This window comes from Phlebotomus papatasi, chromosome 1, assembly GCF_024763615.1.
Source record: "Phlebotomus papatasi isolate M1 chromosome 1, Ppap_2.1, whole genome shotgun sequence".
In the NCBI taxonomy this organism is placed as follows: Eukaryota; Metazoa; Arthropoda; class Insecta; order Diptera; family Psychodidae; genus Phlebotomus; species Phlebotomus papatasi.
Window position 1 is genome coordinate 101,070,443 of NC_077222.1, and position 20,250 is coordinate 101,090,692.

The 20,250-nt window shown below is 32.7% G+C and overlaps 1 protein-coding gene across 7 annotated transcripts in view; it reads left to right on the forward strand.

The window, feature by feature from the left end:
- The first annotated feature begins 11,345 nt into the window (after nucleotides 1–11,345).
- Nucleotides 11,346–20,250, forward strand: part of LOC129810112 (cytoplasmic polyadenylation element-binding protein 2) — a 55,096-nt gene continuing 46,191 nt past the window's right edge. The window contains exon 1 of one of the 7 annotated variants that reach the window (XM_055860392.1): nucleotides 11,346–12,781. The gene's annotated coding sequence lies outside the window, so the exon portion shown is untranslated. The remainder of the gene's footprint in view (nucleotides 12,782–20,250) is intronic. The other 6 variants (XM_055860391.1, XM_055860390.1, XM_055860397.1 and 3 more) reach the window with 6 other exon arrangements.

The window sequence follows — 20,250 nt, forward strand, 5'->3', positions numbered from 1 at the left end:
CAGCATAAATCTTTCGTCAATGCTGTATCTTTGATCAATTTCATAAGTTTGTTTTGTGGGATAGTTTGGTGAGTTGATGACTTTGATACTTGTATTTTGTTTTCTGAAAAGGAATATGTTTTTTGTCAGGTGGCTCCTTCTTCCCCCAGTCTTCTCGTCTTTAGAGGAATATAGAACAGGTTCTGCAATCTGGATTCCTCCTTATAACATCACCATTCACGATGTTTTTATTACCTCGCCAGGATATGGCATTTCTACTACACTCATTTTTATTGAATCAATGATTGATATAATTGGCGGTTGTGGATTTGATGCTTTCTTTCTAGAGAGTTGCTTCTATCTTTCTTCCCATTTTGATATCATTCGGGAGAGATTTAAGGCCATTAAATTTACCTTGTCTCTTCAAAATGAAGCATCCATCCAGTCTGAAATTTCGGATATTGTTACATATCACAACAAAATATTGGATATTTGTGATGAGCTTCGGAAATTGGTAAACTACGCAGTATTTCCATTTTTGCTCTTTGATTCTATTTTAATATGCACCTGCTTCTACACGGTTATAAAGGTTTGATGCTTTCGAAATACTCTTTCAATTTGGTTATAACTTTGTTAGTATTTTAGGTTCCGGATATAACTAAGACCTTAGCTTTTGGTGCTCTTTGCTGTGCTACAATAGCTCAAATTTACGTACTAACATGCAGTGGAGATAAACTCGTTAGCTCAAGTCAAACCCTTTGTTTTGGGATTTACGAATCCAATTGGTACGAAGGAATTCCCAAACATAGGGAATATCTTATTCCGTGTATGATGAAAGGCAGAAAGGGTGTTGTCTTCACCATGGGACTCTTTGAATTGTCCCTTAAAACTTTGTCGTCGGTGAGTAGTCCTTACGGTTTAGAACCATATCCTTTCAATGTTAGTTTTAAGGGATACATTAAAGGTTTATTTTGCAGATCCTTCAAGGAGCGGGTTCTTATATAGCGCTTCTGAAGTCCATATCTGATTAATTGTGATGCTCGTATTCGTTCTATTTAGAATGTGTTCACTTGTCAATCTATTCACTATCTCACGAATTTTACTCTTGCAGCACTCAATGTTATTCTACAATTAATTTATAGGGGACGGCTTTCAAGTTTCGCACATATTCCATGTTCAAACACTTCCTTTAATGAATCTGATCTATTTTTTCAGGAAATGTGTGACTTTATGGCTATTAAAACATATTTCCATGTATAGGTCAGATTTTTTAATGAAATATTGGAAAAATATAAAGAGTTCTAAGCCAGAGTGTGTGCGTGGCCTAGAAGCTTTCACTTATTTCAAAACAGTTGTAACATATTAAAAAGTAAATTTCACTGTGGAATAATAAAGTTTATAAATATTCTAGTTCCAGAATATAAGTGATACATTTCATTCGGAAGGTTTGAGTTCCAAGAGAAAGAATCTATAGGGGGAAATGGGGCAACTTTGAAATGAGGTACCTTTGAAATTGGTTTTTTTCTCATATTTCTAAAAGAAATTATGGCTTATCATAATAATGTAATTTAGCTTCACAATTGATTTATGAAGGTATATCATATCAAGGTAAGGCCCAGTTCTATTTAAAAATAGAAGAAAAAGCCAAATTTCAAAGGTGCTCAAGTTCCCCCCAACAACTTTGCAAGATTATTTGAGCTGGAAACGGGTACTAATTCTTCAAAGAGTGGTAAAATTTTCAATAAATACTTAATGCTACCTGGGGAGTTTGATTTTCCTCCAATGTGAATTAGCTGTTGATAGCCAAGAGGTTGAAGCAAGGGGTAGAGGACAATCTTATCTCGGCAGATAATTCCCTTGATGTCTTGTTGTAAATATCTCTAAGAAATCCATCTAATATTCAAAGTGGCTCTCAAGGGTCTTCAGAAATTGATAGACCAATAAATTGAGCTACAGGGCTTATGGCAATTTATCCCCCAAGTGTTAACGACACAAAGGGATGCCTCGTTAATAAAGATAGGAATGATTTTACAATTTTTAAGTATTCTAGTGTATTCTTTAGGAATGATCTCCTCAACACAGATTTTAACTTAAAAAAAAATCTCTATGTTCTCTTTTGATTTATGGCAAGGGTTTCAGACTAGAGGTTAGCCTGGTTCCTGGAGGATTTTTTTTTAATAATATTCAATATTTTCTTTTTTTTCATAAATTTTACTTAATCGTTATCCAATAAATTAATTTTTTTAAAGACCTTACCTTAAACATTAAAGAAGTTAAGTTATACCCTAGACACACTTACGACTTAATGTGATTATAATGAAAATAATGATCAGATTACATTTTTATCAGTTTCTGACCAATCCGTCTCTTGGCTTAAGCCGAGAGAAGGCTTAGTTAGTGGAAAACTGATGAGAATTTAGTCAAATCATTATTTTGATTATAATTACGTTAAAATATCTCGCGGCTTTAGTCGCAAGTGTGTTTAAGGCATTAGGCGCATTAGTCCTGGAGATTGTATTAGGGTCTAAATAGAATCAGGCTCATTCCTGAGAATATTTAGCTCGTGAAATTTGACAGTAAAGTCAATTAAAGGAATTTTATAAAAAGAATTTCTAATTGATGATTCTAATCTTCAGTGATTTATTGGTTTAATTTTTACTACCAAATATTACACGGTAAATATACTAGAGGATAAGCCTAAGTCTATTTAGATTTAGATGGACAGACTTACGGATGAAGACGAGAGACGGCTTAGTGGGAAACTAATGCGAACGTAGTCAAATCGTTATTTTGATTGTCTCTCGGCCGAGAGACTTCTTATCGACAAATTTATAAAAATGGAGATTAATTATTATTTTGAATATAATAACGCTAAGCCATATCTAGAGTTACGCTAACACTCAGGACTGTGCTGGCTGTTAAGCCTAAATATCAGTCAGAACATTTATGGGATACACTAAGGGCTCCAATACATCGTAAGTATTAAATTGAAGGATTGTAGGGTATTTTGGTATATAATTTAAGAAATTCTCTGTCATTGTTTCAGTAACAAAAAATCATTAATTTTCAGTATAAATCATTATTGATTTCAAGGTCCTGTAGCATTGATTTAAACCCACTGCAGTATTGCAGTATCGATTTTAGGGTGGTCCGGTATTCATTGTATTCCATTTTGGTATAGATTTTAGGGTATTTTGGTATTGATTCTGTTTCTTTTGGTGTTGATTTTATGTCACTTCGGTATTGATTTAGGGTTTTCCCGGTATTGATTCTATCCCATTTTGGGAATGATTTTAGGACACCCCGGTATTGATATTATCCCACTGTGGTATCGATTCTATATCTATTAAAGTATTTATCCTGGTCTCCCAGGGATGCAGTCAATATCGCAATGAGATTGACCCAACAGTGGAACATCCTAAAATCTATACCAAAATGGAGTATAATCAATACCGGATTGTCTAAAAATCAATCCCAAAGTGTGATAAAATCAATACCGAAGTGTTGTAAACACAATTACCTCAATGGGATAAACTCAACGCCAAAATACCCTAAATTCAATATCGAAATGGCATAGAATCAACACCAGAATGCCTTATAATTAATACCTCAATGGGATAATTTAGGGTCAGATCTTGGATTCGATCTGTTTTCAAGGAGAATATTTTGGTGAAAGAAACAAGTCCCCCCCCCCCACACAATCCTTTTCATGAATTTGAAGAATATTTAAAGATTTATAATTAAAACTGGAAAGTTTTAGGGAAAATGAGGAATGTTTGTTCTAAGTAAATCTTCCTTGAATCCTCCTCTATCAATAATCGTTTGACACCAACATCTTAGGATGTATCGTTTTTGAGATAAGTTTAATCAAATAATAATTTCCTCAGAAATTTTCACTTCAAGGTATTTCAGAATTATTTAATTCCGAATTTTCTTGGCAACCATACTTGGTACAACTCTCTGATTTTTAGTGACCCTAGCTCTCTTCTCAAGGAGAATATTTATATGAAGGATGCTAGTCCATTCCGTGCATCCTTTTTATGGATTTCAAGGACATTTAAGGATTTATGATGAAAATATGGGAGAATGAAGAGATAGGAGTAGGGTTTGTTCCAGGAGAATATTCTTAGAGCTTTGCTCTACAAGTCATCCTAAAATATTTCTACCAATTTCTTAAAGAACTTCACCTTAAGATATCTCAGAAACTTGATATGATGACCTACATATAAGTTTCTCCAGGGGACCAATGCTTAGGAGAGATAAAAGAACAAGAAAGTTCTAATCGTTTTCCGGGTTTTTCACTATAAAATCATTTTGGTGCACTGACTGTGTAATGATTCATAATGCCAATTTATTTAATTATTAATTCATATCTCGAAAAAATCACAAGGCTCCTTGTACTCCATGTTCTTAGGACATAAATAACCTTTCACATGTAGATTTAAATATTCATTTTTGGATAGGCACAAAATGAGAAAATTTAAAATTGGTTTGTTGTATCCAACAAGCCCAGATCAAATTGTCCCCCTCATAAGCGGACTTTGCCAATATATTCATTTATTATTATTATTTTTTATACAAAGATTGGGTTTAAAATCTAAAGTTGTATGAAATTATAAGTCGAAACGGTGCGATTGGTACACTATAAATCCCAAAAAAATATATCTGGGGAACGAGGGAACTTAACGTGAATGTGAACCTGTAACACGTAATTCAATCGAGATATTCTATTTTAGAATATGATATTATTTTTTCACATTATTATTTCTAGCCAAAATTCCATGAAATTCTATTTATGGTAATTTTAGAATTAATTTCTTAATTCTCTGTAACTGGAGTACCAGAGGTTTGACGTCTTGATAAAGGCTAAATTAAAATATTAATCACTATAACGACTCTGGTGACATTGCTATATTATTAATTATATGTTTCTACACCAATGTATTCTGTATAATTAGAAAAGAGTACAACTTTAAATTAATTAGTTCAAATGTTTTAATTAACTCCAGAAACTTTTGTTCTTGAAGGAACGCTCTTGAATTCAAGAATGATTAGGTAGATCAATTTTCCAAACGCTAAAATTATGGGTTTCCTTATTTCACTCGCTTTATAAAATCAAGAAATTAAATTGACTTTTACTTTACTGAAATTTTATAAAGGTTTTTAGAGTACCATTATTTTAATCAACAAATTTTTTTAATTCGGAAACTTACTGAATTTCTGCATATTTTGATTAGGTTTCGAGACAAATAATAAAATCAATATTTTTCATTAAAAAATAATAATAAAATCAATATTCTTTAACATTTTAATAGACTTTTTTAAATGATTAGAAAATTTTCGTTATTTAATTCGAGAGACTCCTCCACTTGAAGTATGGACAATAATAATATAATCAAGTTTTAAAAATAAAAATTAGGAATCGATCGCTCAGAATAAGAAACGGATAACTCGAAGTTGGCAAATTTAACAGGAAAACGATTTGAAGCTGAGATTTTACATGCAGAGTGTAGGATTTTTGAGATTTAAAATATTTATACAGTAGAGTTCCTCAAATTTGACCATTTGGGGGGTATAGATGACATTTCTCACTCCTCAAATTTGAACGATATTTTCAAAAATGTAACCGAATTCATGTGAAGTGCACCTTCCCTAAATTAAGATAAACAATTTTAGAGAATATATCAGTGTAGTTTATTGTGAAATAAATAGAATTTGTTGCGAAAGTTAATATAATACGATAATATTGGGGAAATACCAGAGAAAAATCGTTCTAATTCAGACTCCATGCTAAACTTTCTTCACATAACCTCAAATTTTACATTTTGAACTCAACCGTCGTCGTTTAAATTTGAGGAACTCGACTGTAACTTTAAAAGTAATTATCTTTCAAGTACAATATTCACAGGGTAGTTAAAGGCTATAAAGGAGTATCCAAAAAGCATATAAAACAATTTTTGTAAAAAATCGAGTTGTTCGACTTATATTCTGAGTCGTTGAAATGAAATTGTCGTATTCTTGTGAAGCTTCAGATTTAGTTGGATCATTACAGTTAAAGTGCACAAACCCTGTAATTATCTCAAGAAACTTTTACTATATAAAACCAAGACGTTGTTTGAAAAAGTTCAGTTACAAGGACACAATGGAGGATACAAAATTCTTTTACTACGCTAAAATATTTTTTAGGCCCCATGGATTCTCTTTGGATGTGAAAGGAAACACAATTATTCAGAGAATTTGGGCATTTATTAGTCTTCTTAACTTGGAACTTATACTTGTTTGTGTCACCTTAAATATGTTTTACATGTATCCGGATGTTGATCTAATGGTGTCAAATTCAACTGCTGTATTGGGATTCTTTGTGAATAATTTCAAAATAACAACTACGTTTTTCAAAATTAAAAAATTTGCGATTTTCTATGATAAACTTAAGGATTTGTGGGATATCAGTGAGTCTGTCCAAAATTTTCTTATCAAAGTCTTTTTCTAACAATTTTAATCAATTGTTTTTAGCAACCAAAGATGAAAGAAAGTTTCTGCTGCAGCATAAATCTTTCGTCAATGCTGTATCTTTGATTAATTTCATAACGTTGTGTTGTGGGATAGTTTGGTAAGTTTGTTGTTTCAAAATTGTTTTTTGAAAATTAATAAGTTTTTTGTCAGGTGGCTCCTTCTTCCCCCAGTCTTCTCGGCTTTAGAGCAATATAGAACAGGTTCTGCAATTTGGGTTCCTCCTTTTAACATCACCATCCATGAAGTTTTTATTACGTCGCCAGGATATGATATTTTCTCTACACTTTTCTTTTTTGAAGCAATGATTGATATATTCGGGGGATGTGGATTTGATGCTTTCTTTCTAGAGAGTTGCTTCTATCTTTCTTCTCATTTTGATATTGTCCGGGAGAGATTTAAGGCCATTAAATTTTCTCTCCAAAACGATGGGTCCTTCCAGTCTGAAATTTCGTCTATTGTTAGATATCACAACAGAATCTTGGATATTTGTGATGAGCTCCAGGAATTGATAAAGAATGCCGTATTTCCTTTTATGCTGTTTGATTCTATTTTAATATGCACCTGCTTCTACACGGTTATAAAGGTTTGATGCTTTCGAAATACTCTTAAAATTCGGTTATAACTTTGTTAGTATTTTAGGTTCCGGATATAACTAAGACCTTAGCTTTTGGTGCTTTTTGCTGCGCTACAATTGCTCAAATTTACGTACTAACATGCAGTGGAGATATACTCGTTAACTCAAGTCAAACCCTTTGTTTTGGGATTTACGAATCCAATTGGTACGAAGGAATTCCCAAACATAGGAAATATCTTATTCCGTGCATGATGAAGGGCAGAAAGGGTGTAGTCTTCACCATGGGACTCTTCGAATTGTCTCTTAAAACTTTGTCATCGGTGAGTAGTCCTTACGGTTTTAGAACCAGGGTTTTGTATGTTGCTGGCCAAAAACCAGAAAGCCAAAATCCCGAATAGGTCAAAATCTCAAATGGGTCAAAATCCTGAATTTTTACAAAAGTTGCAATATTTGAAAGGAAAAGTTAATATAAAAAGAGTATATTAAAGCTTTATTTTGCAGATCCTTCAGGGAGCGGGTTCGTATTTAGCACTTCTAAAGTCTATATCTGAATAATCGTGATGGTTACAATTGAATTCATTCATCGAATTGGCGTTATTTGTTTAATCTGTGCTCACATTTTCCACGAATTTTACTCCTTTTGTACTACTAAACAATCTTATGCAATAAATTTAAATATTTGCTGATTTCAAGGATTAGTGACACCTTAAGGATAATTAATTTCAATTGAATTAATAAAGTTGGTTAATTATGAAAAATAAAGTTTATTTGTTTAACCCGTTTATCCCGAAGAAATAAGATACGTTTCGTTCCGTAACTGACTAAAAAAATAGAATTATTTTAAATAAAATATAAAAGTATATTATTTAGTAAATATAATATTTACTAAACTCAGTGTTGAAACTCAGGTAAAAGGATACTTTGAACTTTGCACCCGTCAGATAATTCTTACTTAATTTGGAAGGATTAAGAGGTTGCCATAATTACAAGGTCAAAAGAGGTCTATATATTCTTATTACTTAAATAGATTCATAAACTATCTAAGAATATATCATAAAAATTTTAGAAGCCTACGATAACATGTGGTATTTCTGGACAAGGTGCTTTTCGGGACATAATATGGGTATTTCTAGACACATCAAAAATCATTCAAATATTTATTTTCTTATTATTTTTAAGTTCTATATGAAATTTTAAGCTCTTTACATATCACACAAACATAAAACTTCTGAAATTTTATGTAATTTAAAGTGTGAAATACGCGTGAATTGTGAGTATCACATTCCACTTTTTACAAAACCTTCAGTGTGGTCAATTTTGCATATGTCAACATAAACAGTGCTGAGTTTTTTTTCGATTTAAGTAACTGAAATTTAAACAAAATTTTTATGAAAGAGTGAAGTTTAGACCTTCTACTTAATGGTAAATATAGTTAGGATAAGTGACATTTATTTGCTTAATAGCGATTTTTGTCTGTCCCGAAATACACAATTTTTACTTCTTTACATTTTTGCTATTTTGAATAAAAAATTGTGCATTTTTCAACATTTTTGGGTAAGAATCTCATTGTGGATAGAATAAGGAAAATGAATATTCGTATCAATAAAGAAAAAAATAATTTGAGAAGTCATTGTGCTGTTTGTAATTTGAATGTGCTAAAAAGTGTCCCGAAATACCACACATTACCCTATTCGTAGTATTTTTGAAGATACAGATACAAAAACAAAAGAGCGCCGAGCTGATTTTGAAGCATTCGCATGAAGATTTAAATCGATCCGCTTGGTCATTTCCTTCTCCTCAAAAAACAATCGCGAAAAACAGTCACGTAATAATAGAACGTTTAACGTAATGCCCAACATGACATTTCAATGAGAATGAGTTAGATCTAGATCTAGTCATCTCGCTCATTCTTATAGAAAATTTTAAAAACATGTTTACAAACAAAAGTTATTGTGCGTTGGACATAATGATGGAACCAAAATTAATATTGTTAGTAAACATGTAAAACAATGAGACATAAAAATACATTTTTTCCACTATTTGCAAATAGAGAAATAGTATGACTTGACCAATCAATTTTTAAAATCTAAAAAAAAAAATACTTTTTAATAATTTCTTATAGTAATACACATAGGTTATTTTTAACAGTCTTTGATATAATGACACGTAAAAGAACTTGCGATTCCTGTGTTTGCAACATTTGTAATAATTGCAATGTAAATATAATACAGTGATATATTGTCTACATTATTGATTATCGTTTACCCAGAAATTCAAACTAAAGGAAAGTGTTTCAAATAGAAGAGTTGATCAAGAATTATTTAGCTGTTTTTGTGTATTGAAAGAGCCAATCAACCAGAAGGGCAGGAAAAATTAAGGATTTTGTGTTCTTAATACAGGGGATTGAAACACACAACGCGAAAAATAAGGCCGCAATATCAAGGGGGAGATATTTGAGTGAAAATGTGTACACCACTTCCAAGCACTTCCACGATTTGTATGGAAGAGGCCTTCGCACTTCCAAAACTTCACAACACTCTCGAAAATGTGGGAATACTTCCAGCACTTCTTTCACTCCCATGCACTTCTCATACTAAGAAATCGGAAATTTATTTAATCTGATGAACAATCTAATTAGCAAAACTTAAAAAAAAAATCTAAAAAAAAATTTTTACACATATATATATATATATATATATTTTTTTTTTAATTTGTCTTATATTTTGATTTTCTAGCGCCAGATAAAGGGGTCTATGAAGGGGTATCAATATATTTTGAATTTTCCTAAGAGACTGTACTTTTGGAAAATAGAGTCTCTAAAAAAGTGTAATTTCATTTGTATAAATATTGAAACTACACAGTTCAATAAATGAGGTAATTAATAACAATTTTCTTAGAAATTGGAAGAAAAAATTGGTTCTGTAGATAAAAATAAACCAACATAATACATTTAGTTAAAAATACATTTTATTTCAGGATTCCGATACGCGGGATAGAGCCTTTCGGTCCAAGGAACACTAACGATTCCTGATGGTACCTTATCAGGAGAAAAGCGGTCATATTTATAAACGAGTTTTTAAACACATACAAGCTTTTCTAAATAGCGTAATACGATATTATTATTGATTTCCAACATTTTATCCAATTTCTTCAATTGTTATTAGACCTTTCTAAAATTAATCTAACAAACGCATCTTTTCGTCCTTCATTTGGTAAAAGTCCTGAATTTAGTGTTTCCTCGGAAAAATTACAACACGATTAATCTATAATAAATTTGAGTTTATTTGCTCCATTTACTGTCATAATCGAACTTAAAAATTTCAACAAAACTTTTCAGTTTGCCGCTCGAATTATAAATCTTAACTAAAAGTAACGTAATCTGAAAAATACATAATTAGACAACAAAAAAACTTTATATTTGAGCACTCCCACTTCCAAAGACTTCCAAGCAATTCATTTTCTCCTGTACACCACTTCCGACCCTAATATCCCTTTATTCAAAAACGATCATTATTGTGCATAAAACTCGCACTGCTTAAGTTAAATATGGTTAAAGTCATAGAACCGGCACTGCTTCAGTTTGATCGAATCCGAACATCTTCCTGAAGTGGCGGAGGATCGACAAGCGTGGGCTGCTAATTTGGATGTCATGGGCCCGCGACCCCAATAGGGATAAGCGGTTGAAAATGAATGAATGAAAGATTTATATTGCAAGATCCCGTCTGACACAGGGTAAGGGGGACCCAGCCGTGAGCCATTAAAGCTAAACCCACGCACATTTATTATTATAAAAAAAAAAACCACTAAAATCAATGAGAATCTTTGCGAGAATTTTAAAAACAAAATGATTGGAAAATATTCCATCTTGTCACTGACAGCTGAGCAACAAGGCCGGCAACATAATTTTCGTAGTTCCGCTACTCACCACCATGAACGCAAAACAGTGTCCTTCACGTATATTTGGTAAGGGGTATTTTGTATGGGAGCTTCTTAAAAGTAAGGTATGAAAGATATGGGTTAGTCTAAGTGTGCCAAATTTCGGCATAGTTGCATGCAAGCGTCAAAGTCTCAAGTTTGAAATGTAATACTTTAAATACAAATTGATTTTTTTATTCTTTCTTCCGAAACAGTGTTGCTGGGAACCTTGTAAAGATTTTACCGTCTTTATTTACTCTAAAATCATTCTAAATACATTTTAAAATGAATAAAAATATAGACATAGCTTTGGTGCCCTATTTCGGCCAACTTTATTCTCATAGTTCTTTGCCCTTCGAGAATTCTTCCAATATCTTTTTCACGTCATCTCGTTCGTCGAAGCTACATTTTTTGTTATTTTTTTACGTTGTATAATGTCTAGAGTACGTAAAATCTAAAAGTTCATGGAAATTCGAGGAACAAAAAAGGTGGCCGAAATTGCAAGCCGGCCGGAATTTGGCACACTTACACTAATTGAGGCTATAATCCACGCTTCCTTGGTCAGACGGGATCAAGCAATAAAGCATAAGGCATAAGATCAAAATATATTTTGTGTTGTGATATTAATTAACGGCTAGTTTATATGAATGTAAATAGTATAAATTCCGGCAATATCTAAGATTTCCCGACAATTTTCCCAATATTTCTAATTTCCCCTCAATAATCAAATTGTTAGTGTATAAGCAAAATTTGTGTATAAAAGGTGATCGATTTTTGGCAATAAATCAGTTCAACTGACCAAGAATTCGCAAGTCTTTTACTTGCGTTTACACTTCTTGTCTTTTGAAGAGGAACTAGGACGACAAGAGAAAGTGCTTAATTATAATTAGATATCCTGTAGCAGGAGGAGTACAACCATGTGTCCCCCCCCCGTGCATACTTTTTCTTGTCCTATTACGATATCAAATGAAGAGGACATACATCCTCTTGTGAAAATCGAGAAAGGTCTTGTTTTTCCGTCAATTTTTTACTATATTATGTAGGATTGAAGTTCTTCAGATCCAGTAAAAACTTCTAAAACTAAATGCTTATTATTGTTATCTCTCAAATGACAACTACAAAGTTGAATGTGGGTGTTTTTGTTTTGACAATAGTCGGCCATTGCGCAAATCACCACGCCATCTGGCAACTCAACGTAGATTTGATGAAGGCTGCTAGTGTCAAACGAGCGCCACGGTCCCCTCAATCGTGATCTAAAATATCCAAATGGCAAGTCGTAGAACTGTGATATAATTTTAATCGTGTAATTTTAATCAAGCGTCGTTTTGTTAAAAAAAAGGAAAAAAATAAACAGATTCGTTTAACATTAGTGCAATAAATTCAAAGACTGTTTTGTGTTTTCAACCAATGTGCATAATTCAATTTATGAATTAATTCACGAGTTTTTTCATGTAGCTGAAAATTGGTTTTTCTCTATGCTTGATTTTATTGATTGTCAAATGTGAGGTGAAAAAAAAAGTCTTTTGGATTATTTTGCACCTCATGCTCATGTGAAAAGTTCGCAAGGCGAAGGTTGCAGAGCTGAGGATAATTTTCCTGTTCACGAGATAAAAAAGGGGATTTTCTTGGTGGAAGGCACAGAGAGAGAGAGTGAGAGAAAAAAAAACAGAAAAAGAAGAGGAGAAAAATAAGCAGAGGTGGATAAAAAAAAATGTAATATCGAGAAGTGCAATCAATATGTTATCACATTGCAGGAATTTTTTTTTGCGTTACATCACAATGTCCCAGACACAGGAAGAAGTATTACATTAGTAGAAAATAATCATACAGCATTAATCTATTCTGTCCTCTGAATAGCACTTGCTAAATTTCACATCTTCACGCCTGTTTAAAATTAGACTACAATCGTGCTTGCTTTATTTTGATAATATTCAGTAATGGCGGAATTAAAAGTATTATTGTATTTTGGTTGGATAAAAACCACAAAGTATTAGACCCATCTTCATTGTGTCAATACAGTCGGTCGTGATGGAAAAGTTGCTATAGCTTTTGATCAATGAGTTTCTATATTCACAAATTTTTCTCTGGTGGCCCCCAAATGCCGTGGGGCCTCTTTTTTTTGCGATGGGCTCTCGCCTCGAATATACGTGGTACGACCAAGTGGGAGTGAGACAAAATATCGCACCTTCTTGCTCCATCAATGCCAAAAGTGTACCCGCGAATTGGGCTCCAATCAAATCTTGTACCCCATTTCAATTTTTTTTCTTTCATATTTTTCTTTTTGGGCCACAAAAATTTTTGAATGAATCCCCCTCATCGGAATATGATATACTATACATATAGCTATAAATTATTCCATCACTGCAGTATTTTCCAGTTCAAGAATACCCAAGGATTGCGCTCTACAAACGTCACACTATATAGAGCTCGCGTATGAAATGTTGGCGCATGCGATATTGTTAGCAGAGAGGGATGCATCTCTATATGTATTTCATAAATACGACATCCCAAGTTGACCAATAAAATAGAATAGCACAAGGGAGCATGTATGCGTTCGATTCACAATAATTGGGCCAATTGACGGGGGATGATAGTTGGAGGGTGCTACATAGTGCTCTATCCCCGTGGCACGCGACCACTTGCTCCATCTTACAACAACCAGGTGCTATTCCCAATTACTGTGGCACTCATATTACTTAAAAGTACCTGAGCATTTGGTGAACTATCTTCTTTTTTTTTGTTCAGACCGTGCCACATCCTGGGACAATATCCATTCAGAATTTCAGGAGCCAAAACATACCACAACTGAAAACCGAGAATGTCGTGTAGTGGTTTTGTGAACTGTGGTTATTCTGTATAGGGCACCAAAAAGCCCTGAGTGCTTCGTAGTCCTAATGAGATAAAATGTGAAAAGTTTTGTGGTTTTAGGGGAAACACACACCTAATTGAAGAAGGAACCTTTACTACAAATTAAAAAAAAATATATAATATCAAGTTAGATCATCATACAGAAGTTTGTGCAGAAAGGAGAGTGAGAGTAATGCGTGCTAATTGAATTTTCAAGTTTATAAACTAATACCGTGGTGAAGTAGACAGGACTTTGCTGAATGCTTGAACTCGTTAGTTCGATGCTGTATGCTTAAGTTTCACACTGAGAAAAAAACGGGGGTGCGATTAACTTTTTTCCTCATAACTTTAACACAAAGGTGTAAAAATCTATCAACATTTTCCAATGTTAATTTTACACTTTTTAAAGGGTAAAATTAACATGAAAAAGGGTAACTTTAACCCCTATACACATAAAAAGCATAATATTTACACCGATTTCGGATCAATACTGCAGGGTAAAATAAACATTTCCAGAATATTATTTTAACTTTTTCGGATTTCTCTCAGTGCATAAACATAAACATAAGTTTCATAAAGTTTCTCGTTAGAAATTATAGGGGACTAATGGTAATCCTCGAGCTTTGAATGAGCCAAGTGGTGGACCACTCGTTCTGTTTCAAACTGTTTGAAGTTGGAATACTATTTAGGTCATTAATAAGTTTAAAAATAATAATTTATTAATTGATGCCCATATTACATAATAAAGAATGAGGACTAGGGAGAAGTTGGTCACCTTTGAAATTAGGATTTTTCACCTATTTGTAAATAAGATTGAGTCTTATCGTGATAAGGCTCATGATATGGCTCAGTTCCACTGAAACATAGGTGAAAAATTCTAATTTCAAAGATGACCCACTTCTCCTATACATATAACAAAAATGACTATACAATATAGCAATAATGACTATACAATGAACAACATTTTTTCTGGCTTTAACTTTCTCATTTCTTTTGGGACTCTGAGGTACCCAAAAAGAAGACTTTCTTAGCCATTACAGATTATTAAAATTTGGCCCTTATGGATAATTGTAAAATAAGGCAAGATGGGGTAATTTGGAACCAGTCTATTTTGCAATTTTGGAACTTTATTATTATTTTAGATGATCAAAGAGGAAAAAAATCACGAAGAACATTCAAGAGCACTTCTTCGTTGTTTTTTTTTATTTTATATCTAAAGTTTAAAATTGTTAGAAATTCATAGTTCCAAATTAGACTTGATTCTAAATTACCCCATCTTACCCTAGAAGCCATAGAAGGACAACGAAATTTTAGAAAACTCTTGGCAAACATCTAGCTATATCTTGCAACACTTACTGTTTGAAGTCAAAGAGAGAACAGTTATATAATCCGTTTTTTCCAACTTGTCACTGCTCTGGAACTTAAACGATAACTTCGGCGACCCCCAATAAAAAAAACATTATCTCTAGACTCTCCAGATGGTTTGTCCCTTTTTCTCCTAACCCCATTTAACCCTTCTAAAACCTTGGTTTATTTCGAAAACGGCACCATAGATTTCCTCTATTTTTTCGGATATGTTTCAGAGGTAGCCTAGGCGAACATTTCGTCCAAACATACCTATGACCGGAATAATTATCATTTTGAATTATTGAAGTTCAAAGGTACTTTGGAGGGCTCATTTTTTAACAGATTTGATTAAATTTGGATTTTTGGAAAGGTCATGAGATTTCAAATCCCGTTGCATCGGTCTTCATCGGTAATGTATCAGTTAAATACCGATAATTGAATAGTTTTTTTTCAGAAATTATTTTTTAACTAGACCTTAAGCCCCACCCCCCGTATGAGTGAACATTATTTCGGACGGTTTCTTTTCCTTTTTCCTCTAACCGTCCTTTACCCCTGCAAAACCATATTTTTTGGCTTATTTCTAAAACGGCAGTATAGATGTCTTTTATTTTCGGATGTTTTAGAGGTAACTTCGTTACTTTTTACCATTTAAATATTACATGGATGAATTGTGGTAGTTCACAATTTATAAAATCTTTAAATTCGTGTTGATCCAAGGTACAGAGTGCGCGATTGCAACTTTACTATGATAAATGCCTTTATTCCCAGAAAAATTCCTGATGATCTAAAGTGGAATCGCGTCCGGGACACTTGTATTATAGAGCTAGTACTCTATCACTCGACCTTGCTATAAATTAGCCTAGCCCCCTGTTAGTTTCTTTTTTATAAAACTATATTGAAAGATTAGACAGATTATGAAAAAGTATACACCACTTTGTTATTTATATCACAGAAAGTAATATGCCCAACGCACAATAACTTTTGTTCTCAAAATTTTCTATGAGAGAGAGTGAGATAACTAGATCTAGATCTCAGTCCCTCTCACAGGAAGCTCTGAAAACATTTTTTACAAAACAAAAGTAATTGTGCGTTGGGCAATATGTAATACTGACATAATTATATCTGTTTTTAACATATTTATTTTCAAACAAGCGAAAAATTTTGTGCTAAACTTGAAGTTTTTTTTCTCCGTTTAAAGATTTTACTCATTATCATTACACTCAAATACGAACTACTGTATGATTTGAGATTATGACAGTAGCTTTCATGATTTTAGTTAGATTTATTAACTAAAGTTCAAAATGGAAAATTTCCTTATTTTCCTTATTTCTTATTTCGAAATCTCACTTCTCTTCATATATTTTTCAAAGTTTTAGTTCTACAACATATTTTTATTTATTTTAGAAAATTGATTAGGTTGTATTGCCAATTACTAAAATATAAATATTTAATGCAAGAATAAACATTTGCAGAGTAACCGCGGAAACTGCAGTATACTGTAATTAATTAAAAGTCTGAGATAACTTTCGACGAGTAAACTAGTATATTTACAACATAAAGGGTTTCAAATAATGCAGGAATATAAGCGCTAACAGCACTAAGAGCGTATACACTATTGGAGTTTCACTGCATTTAATTTCAAACATTTTAATAATAATATTGTTCACGAATTTACGTAAATATTAGGATAAAGTTATTAATTTTAATTCTATTGTCTTATGTTTGGAATCATTTAGAAACTCCTTGGTTTATCACTAAAAAGCGAATTAATATGAAAGACAATGGAACATTTCAATAGTATTCTACACCGTTTTTTCATCTCAAATTATAATGACGAGAACAGTACCAAAAACAATTCTCTAAAATGTTTAAAATATTTCCAAATGGGATTTTCTTAAGTGAAAATTCTGATAAAGAAAAAGATTTTGAAATATGATGTGAAAAAGATTTTGAAAGAATTCCTGGAAGGGCAAGGAACTGAGATGAAGGTGGCCGAAGTAGGCAACTAAAGCTGTGTCTACATTTTTGCTCATTTTAAAATGTATTAAGAATGATTTTAGATAAAATAAAAACGATAAACTGTCTACAAAATTCCAAGCAACACTCCTTAAGAAGAAGTAATAAAAAAAAAACAATTTGTATTAAAAATATTATACACTTCAAACTTGAGACTTTGGCGCTTTCATTGCCGAAATTTGGCACACTTACCCTATTCAAAATAAATTATTATAAATGTCTGGTACTTTTCACAAGAACTTTTACAGAATCTTTCTATAGTGTCGCCTATATTCCACATATTGACTAAGACTTCTTATGGTATGCAACAGTCATTAGAAAGTTATAATGGAAGACAGTCTTTAAGAGAATTTTTATATAGGTCAGCTCATTAAAAAGATATTTATAAATCGTTCACTTTATAAAAAGGATGAGCTTTATTCTGAAGTAAGAAATAGGGGACGGATTTCATCCTTCGCACACACTTTGGCTTCGAAAACTGCGTAGTTTTCCCCTATACCTTTAATAGATCTGACCCAGGGCAGAGCATTCTCATACATTTTCCGTACAAAAATGTGGTATATTAGGTGAGATTCTTAACAATCTCACCTACTATAATCCTAACAAAATTTCATGTCGTCCGATCGATTTTTTCTTTAGTGGTTTTTTAGTTTTGGTATAAAACCAAATGCAATCATTTTAAAACTTTTACCAAATGAAAGAGTATCTAATGTTATGGTATTAGCACAAAATTTATAATGATTGTACGAGTATAATAGTTCCTAAAACCTTTATGAAAAAGACGTAAAATTCGCTTTTTTTGAATTTTTCTGAAAAATTTTCTATTTTTACCACCAGTAAAATTTTAAATTCAATAAAAATATATTCTCTGTATATGTGGCTGCCATTTCGTGTTATATTTATTTTTGTGGGATCTAAAGCTAAAAAATTATAAAGAATTTAAGAACAATATACCTTTTGTGAATTAAAATTATCCATCCGTTAGTTAATCATCCTAGATTTGACCTAATTTTTCTTAAAGGAATATATAGGAAATTATAAGAAGGTTCCAAGCTGAGTATGTGCGAAACCTGAAAGCCTTCCCCTACTGCGGATAATAAATTCAGCAATGATTTAGGCACCTCCGTTAAAAAATTGTAATTTATTTTATTTAAATATGATTTTTTAATTTTGAAGCCCTTTCCCTTTGTGGTTTGGTTATTTAAGAAAGATATGCTAATCTCATTTCCTGACAAAAAAAATTTTACTCATGCATTTTCATGTGACCACCTCGAATTCCTGTATAGTATATTGAGGTTCCATTTTCAACGAGCGCATGAGGTTGAACTTCTAGTCCCAAAAGGCCCAAAGTATTTTCCCCAAAAGACCACAGAAAGTCAGTTTCTGAGTACATTTCTCCTCGAATTGATTTAATTCTTGTGCTTCTGCACGAACATCGTCCCCTCAGTTGAAATTCAACCGCCCTAATGTGTTTGCCCCAAATTTCGATTGTACCTCCCCATAGTGCTGCTGAAGATGGTCACATACTGCAGAGATCTATAGCTTCTGGTGGCAAACACTATTTCCTGCTCAAAATTATATTTGCGGCAATATATGCACACGAAAATGTACTTTCCCAAAAAACTTTCAAGCTCTCCGACACTATGTTTATTTTTTTCAATGAATTTTCCACATTATTTTCAAGCCTTGAAGGCTCATGGGGGAGAGTGCTGAAATTGCCCCAGAGAGAACATTGCGAGGGGTGGTTGGTTGTGTAAAAAAGTTTCCCTGACAAAACTGATTTTTATCAGAGGGTCATCTGAGGAGAAAAAAAGGTTTCTGATGGGTATTTCATTTTGGCATTTTGGGGACTTCTGCCAGGGTTAGAGAAAGGCTGGTTCTTTGACTGGAAAATTTAGACAAAAGAACAATGCCAGAGAAAACAATAGATCCTAGTCCAAAAACTCCAGCATCATCAATTGAAATGCTCCATCTTCAATATTCATTGAAAATTCTTCCACTCAATTGAACACACAATGTCTAGACTCTTGAATTGGAAACTATCTTGAGAACTCTCTTATATTAAACCTTACCGCAGTAGAATCTTTAGTTACATTTCTCTTCCTGCTTCATATGGACTATCCATATATGCGTTTCAGTTTCAAATTAAACACAAATCCAAAACCTGATAAGTGTAAAGTCCCAAGTGTACTCATGAATGGGGGCGGATTAGTCACTGAGAGAGAGACAACTCCACAAAGACCAAATAGTGAACATTGAGAGTCCATCAGTTTAATTTTAGGAAAATTGTCGCTGTATTTGAAATTATCTTATCCGATTAATTTCATTCAAATTGACTCCTATTACTGCCCACTAATTCATTTTCTTGCTTCACTATCGTGTTGTATAAACAAATCCCCACAAGTTAATTGGATTTCAATAAAGTGTTTTTGGTGCTGGATCTCGAATAGGAGGCAAGAAAAAAAAAGATGGAAATTCTAATTGAGCTTTCGTTTACTATGCCTCTTGCATCTTGATAAATATTGTGATTAGATTGGTATGTATAGTGTGGGAAAACAATAGAATATACTAGTATTAGTTGCTACCTAACACAATGGATCCAATTCCGAACGGAAGGATTTTGGTTTTCCACAATAGGATAATACTAAACAGAATTTCAGGAATGTATATATCTGCGATGGGAAACTACATTCCATTTTCCAGTATCGATTTCATGGTTATTTCCTGCAACTGGTCGATTTATAAATTTCATATTTAAACTTCGAAAAACTTTTATATGTTACTATTAGCATTGCAGATGGGCACTGTGCAGCGCTGAATATATTTTGGAAGAGTACGTGCCTGGGTTTAACGAAATTTAGGATAAAATAAACAATTCGGGATAAAAGTATATCAACTGAGCAATAGATATTGTTACTTTGAGCAACAAAGAGCATGTTAGATTCCTTTAAACATATTAATGGATTCGTAAAGTAATAATCCTACACACAGAAAAATTTTGACTCTTAATTTAAGAATATATAAGAATCCGGGAACTTAAATTTGCCGTGAATCCCCGA